The sequence below is a fragment of the Equus przewalskii genome, chromosome 12 (genome assembly GCF_037783145.1).
Source record: "Equus przewalskii isolate Varuska chromosome 12, EquPr2, whole genome shotgun sequence".
NCBI lineage: Eukaryota > Metazoa > Chordata > Mammalia > Perissodactyla > Equidae > Equus > Equus przewalskii.
The window spans coordinates 9,599,222-9,605,535 of NC_091842.1; positions in this window are offsets into that span (position 1 = coordinate 9,599,222).

The following is a 6,314-nucleotide window of genomic DNA, read 5'->3' on the forward strand; positions in this document are numbered from 1 at the left end:
CATCTCTTGTGCCATGTCAGCTCTAGAGACAAGCAACAGGGTTTCTTTCCCCAGAGGGAACGGGAGGAGTATCCGAGATGAGGAGGCCGGCCGGGGATGCATCGGACGCCCTGACGAGGGGCTGGGGGTGCAGGGGGAGGGGACAGGAGGAGAGAGGCAGGAGCCCGCCCTTCCCCACGGAGGACACTTCTCTCCTAAGGATGAAATGCACGGGGTGCTGGTGTTTTCTGTTTCCTTCCTCCATGCAGTCCTGCATCTGGAGTCCCTGGACTCGGCAGTGGGGTGAGTGTCTCTGGCCTGCATGTCCCCATCTCACCATCCACCTGCCTGGGGACTGCAATAGTTCATTTTATGTGTCAACTTGGCTAGACCTGCCCAGATATTTGGTGAAACATTATCCTGGCTGTTTCTGTGAGTGTGTGCTTTGGGTGAAATTAACCTTTAAGTCAGTGGACTTTGAGGAAAACAGACTGCCCTCCATAATGTGGGTGGGCCTCATCTGATCAGTTGAAGGCCTTCATAGAACAAACACTGAGCTCCCTCAGGCAAGAGGGGATTCTGCTAGCAGACGGCCTCTGGGCCTGGACTGCGACCCTTCCTGGGGTCTCCAGCTGCTGGCCTGCCCTGCAGATTTTGGACTTGCATCGCCACAATCTCATGAGACTTAAAATACATCTCTCTCTTGCTCTGGAGAACCCTGACCAATACAGGGACTGGCAGGGAGCAGGCCAGGCCTTGCAGGAGGAATGGTTACAGGAGTCAAGTGCTCCTGGGCTGGGGCGGAGGGAGAAGTCAGATTTCCACCACACCTAGGAAGGAATGCAAGAGAGTGAGCTCCCCGTCGCTTCCACAAGCAGCCGCGGGAGGAAATGTAGAACCCGGCACACAGTCAGTGCTCAATAAACATCGTCAGATGAACGGTGAGTGAATGAGGTTGTAGGGGGACCCCAACTCTGGGGGAGGAGCAAGGGCTGGACTCTCCAAAGACAGAGGCGAGAAGAGGGTCTCGCTCCCCCTGCCCCGCCTCAGAGCCCATGCTGGGCTGGGCGCAGCGGGATTCTCGGTGAGGCCCCCGAGGTCACGCTCCTGCTCCCACCCGATGCCGGGGCAGAGGTGCAGCAGACGCCCTGAGCTGACCCTGGGTGCTCGCGCCGTGGGGAGCCCGCGAGGCGCCTCAGTGAACCGGGCTGCTGTTTGAAGTCCAGGCACCTTCTAAGGATTCCCTTTAACGAGCTGGGCGCTGCGGGCACCTGGATGGAAGACGTGATATAGACATGAGATAATTACCAATTAAAGCCATTTTCTTAGAAACAGGAAGGTCCCATCTGCCAAGAATAAACAGCGGGGGCAGGCCTTGCCCGCACAGGGCCAGGCGGTCGGGAAAGTCGTTCTGGGTGGGCTCAGAAGCTAGTGTGAGTCAGAGTGCAGGGTCAGGTGGGGCCAGAGCTTCTCCCATCCCAAACCCCAAGGGTGAGACGTGGGCTGAGATCCAGCCGCCGGCCCCCCGGGTGGCAGGAGGGCACCGCCCCACTGCCCTCCACCCTGCCTGGCAAGAATGGAGGGATTACTGGGCTGGCCCAGACAGTGGGGCGGCTCCATCTGACGCAGGGGCACCCCAACATCCTCTGCAGGATGCAACCTCGCTAAAGAGACAGGGGAAGCTGGCCTGTGGTTCCTGGCCGTTAATTTCACAAACACCTACTGAGCGCCTTCCGCGTGGCACTGGCGCTTGGGGTACAGCAGCAGGCAAGGCCTTAGCTTCTCACGGCTGAGCCTTGAAGGGGCTTAGAATGGACCAGACACTGTGTCGAGAACTATCCCTGGGCTGGGTCCCTTTCCCTTCACCCTGACACTAGAAAGTGGTCTGTTAGGGTCCCGATTTAAGAGGCGGCTGAGTGACTTCCTGAAGGGAGAAACTGTAAGTCCTGAGCTAATGACCACTGCACCGCCCTGCCCCTCCCCGAGTTCCTTGGCATCTGCCTGCCTGCAGCTTGGAAGCCCTCTGAGGCCTCTCCAGCATCCATCCCTCCATGGGCAGCCTCACCTTGGGGATTCTCAACCTCCAAACGGACCCCAGACTGCTCCCCAGCCCTCGCCTCTCCCCTGGAAGCCCCTCAAAGCCAGGTCGGGGAGTCAGGCGCCCCCTCCACACACCCACGCCGAGTCACCTTCGTCACTGAGAACCGTCCGTCCAACAAGCCAGGACCAGCTCCGGCGCGTCCCGCTCCTGCTCCCACATTCCGTCAGCACGCGGAGCGTGGAGGCTCCTTGTCTCCAGGGGGCCAGTCGGAACCTGGAGCCAGGAGCCAGCTGCCCAGAGCAGATCCAAGAAGAGACTCAGCTCCATTCGCCACCTGCCCTGCTTACCTGGCTCCGGCTTGTCACTGGTTCATTCCCGCTCCCCTGCCCAGCGGGAAAGCTCCCCCGTAAACCATAAGGTCACCCGTGATGGAAGCAAGCCTTATAACAGCCAAATCAAACGCGCAGGCGTAGCCCGGTTTCCCAAAGTCCCCTGGCGCTGGGAGACCACTGTATTCAACATTTCACAGAGGAAGTGACCTACTGTGGTCTGGCACCTACTGTGTGCCAGCTGCCATGCTGAGCGGACCCGGGACCTCGGCTGACCCAGGGTGGCTCCAACAACCCCCTCCTTACAGACAAGGAACTTGACCTTCAAGGAGTGGAGGCACCACCCCAGGTGAGGGGCAGCTACGTCGGGGACCCGCTCCCTCCCCGATGCCTCCTGGATTAGCTTTCTGTTGCGGCGTAAAACATGACCGTAGGTCCAGTGACTTGAAACAACGCACACGTCTCTCACTTGACAGCTTCCGCGGGACGGGGGCCTGGGCACAGCTGCGGAGTCACGTGCTCAGAGTCTCACAATCAGGCTGTTGGCTGGGCTGCACTCTCCTCCGGAGCCTTGACTGGGGAGGACTCCGCTCCCAGGCTTATTCGGGGGCTGCGGAATCTGCCCCGCTTCTTTGCGCCTGGATGACGGAGAGCTTCCTGTGGCTGTCCGCTGGAGGCTGCTGAAGGCCCTGGAGTTCTCTGCAGTCCCTTCCACGTGGCCATCTCCAACGTAACTCTTTACTTCACCAAGCCACCCCTGAGGGTTTCTCTTCAGCCGGCTAAGTCGGCGTCTCCTATAAGGTAATGGAGTCCCTGGAGTGACGTTCCTTCACTTTTGCCACATTTTTGGGGGTTAGAAGCAAGTCACAGGTCCCACCCTCACTCAGGGGAAAGGGATTACAGCAAAGCATGAACAACAGGAGGTGGAAATCATTGGGGGTCACCTTAGGGAGTGAGTCCTACATGCCCCAGGATGGGTGGGGGGCATTCCTGAGCCCAGTGGGGTTGTCACAGGTCAGGCTTCCAGAAGCGAGTGTGCACACACACACACACACACACACACACACACACACACACACGCCAAGCATCCCCCTGCTGGGAATTTCACATCAAAGGCCGAATGACAAGCTCTCACTTTCTTGGATTCTCATCTCAGGAGCTTCCTCTGACTCAAGGGGCCAAGTTTTAAGCTGGATCCCGTCCACAGGGAGAGCTTGAAGGACCTCTGTGACCCTCTGATCCACCCCCAGTTCTGTGAGGAGGGAAGGACTTGAACTGCTCTCCAGGAAGGCCACGCACCCCCTCCTGGCCACTCCAGTCTGAGCTTTTGGCGACATCTGCTCCATCCTCTCCCTCACCTTCATCTGATCCACACCACACACCTCTGGCCCCCGCTTGTCATCCCAGGGCCCCTGCCCAGGCCCAGTATATGCCCAGACACCCCCTGGGCTGCAGGCACTGCAGGAACCCCAGTCAACCGCATCCATCCCCACCCCCAGACACACAGGTCCTGCTCGCCAAGCCTTCCGCATCTTCCGGGACCCAAACACGGCCCCAGGAAGCCCTCCGTGACTGTGGGGGCCCACGCTGACGTAATCAGATTGGCCACTTGGAACTGAGGACACAGAAAGTGAAGGATCCAGTGTGAGGACTCAGGTCTGTCCTAACCTGGAATGAATGAGAGAATGAATGAATGAATGAATGAATGAATGGGAAGAGACAAGTCTGTGCAGAGGAATTCCGAATAGTTTCTCTAGCTCCTCCACCCTCAGGGAACTCCTTAAGTGTGGCCTGCACATTGTGACTTCTTCCCAGAGAGGACAGAGGGATAAAGGGTAAGTTTACAGCGGAGGAATTGGACAGACACCACCTCGGCCAGGAGGTACAGCGACGAGTTATGTCGACAGAATGTGCCCTTGTCCTGATGTAAGGAGGGCACGTCCTCCCCAAACCCATTACCCCGTCTGATGGTGAGAATATCAGACAAACCCCGATGGCGGGACAGCCTACACTGCCCTTGGCCCCAGTTCCTCCAAACTGTCACGGTCACCCAAAACAGGGAAGGTCTGAGAAACTGTCACAGCCAGGAGTTGCCTAGGAGACAAGGAGACTGACTGTGCCGCGGTTCCTGGATCCCGGAACAGACGAGGATGTTGGGTAGAAACTAAGGAAATCTGAATAAAGCACGGACTTTCGTTAATAAACATGTATCAGTACTGGTTCACGAATTGTGACAAGTTTACCATATTAAAGTAAGATGTTAATAATGGGAGAACGAGGTGTGGGGCGTACGGGGACCCTCTGTACTATCTTTGCACCTTTTCTGGAAATTTAAAAGTATTCTAAAATTGAGTTAATTTTTGCAAACCATACATATTGTATAATTGCATTTGTATAAAATTCTATAAACTGCAGACTAATCTTTGTAGCGACAGAAAGCACATCGGAGGTGGCCTGGGGCTGGCGGGAAGGGGCAGGGCAGGAGGGAGGGGCCCCCAAGGGTCAAGAGGAAAATCTGGGGGCGATGGACGTGTGCGTGATCTAGGATCTTCATCCAAGATTGGGGTGACGCTTTTAACGGCTATACACATCTGTCAAACTTATCAAATTCTGTGCTTTAAACATACGTTCTTATTGTGTCTTACTAAAGCTGTTTAAACATCTCCTGGGGGAGGGGTGTTGTCCCCCCCGGGATCCGCCCCGGGGCTGAGCCTGGGAGCCTCTCCCCGGTAGGTATTGGGATTCCCTCTTCCACCGCCGTGGGGCGTTTCTGCGTCAGGCGGACTGCCCGTGGCTCCCCAGAGCGGCAGGGAAGCCAGCAGGAGAAAGTGCGTGGGGGGGACCAACCCCGCCCCCAGCCCCCCCAGACCGAGGGGTTTCCAAGATGTGGGAGGCAAGAAGCTGCTCGCCTACGTGGCCACGTGGGCTGGGGTCCGCCAGCAGCCGCAGCTCCAAGAGGAGAGGGTTCAGGATGTGGCCTTCCCACGGGGAGGGCAGAGTCCCCACCGAGGTTGTCCCCTAAGCCCCTGTCCCAGGTCACCCTTGGGAGAGCTCTCTCTCCTGCCTTTCTGGAACCTTCTCCCTCCCAACGGGGCCAGAGCCCTGGAAAGCTGGCTGATAAATAGCGGGGCTGGGATTCAAACCCAGACAGCCTGGCTCTGCGTCCACTGCTGAGCCCTGCGCCCTCACCTCTCTGTCCTTCTGTGACGGAGTCCAGGACACGGGCAGCTCCCTCGCTTCCACATCACCTGCTCCTCCTTTGGGGACCAGGTTTCGCCTTCAGAGCTGGACACTCCGGAGGAATCAGACTCCACTCCTGCCGCAGGAGCCCACTCCAGTGCACAAGGACCCAGCCCGCCCAGCGGCCAGTCTTGGGGACCCCAGGGATCAGGAGGCTTAGGGAGGGTGGGCTGGACACTGCTGGCAGGCCGCCAAATATCCATCCCCCTCTCCTTCCTTCCTAACAGAACCCTGACTCTGTCAGGGGCATCAACATGCCCAGAGGAGAGACGACATTGCTCAGTCTCCCTTGAAGACAGACTAAATTCTTGTGAAGACATGACTAAATTCTTGCCCAGAACACGTGAAAGGCATTGAGTGCTGTTTCTAGCAAAGTACCTTCAGAGGAAGGCACAGACTCAGAGGGCTTGCACCCTTTTGCACGTCCCCTTCCCTCTTTGTGCCACTGAGGACGTGGATGTGATGGCTGGATCTGGAGCAGCTATCTCATGGCCAGGAGGTCTCTCTGAAGATGAAAAGCACACCCTAAGGAGGGTGAAGAGGAGAAGAGGAACCAGGGACATTGAGAACATCGTGGTGTTCCAGCACCAGCCAAGAGCCTCCTGTTTGTCACATGCTAACCCCTAGTTTGTTTGAGCCATATCTTGGAGAAAGGGCCTCTTACTTGCAGCCAAACACAGTCCCTAAGTGATACAAAATATTTTTCAGAAGAGGAGAGGCCTGAG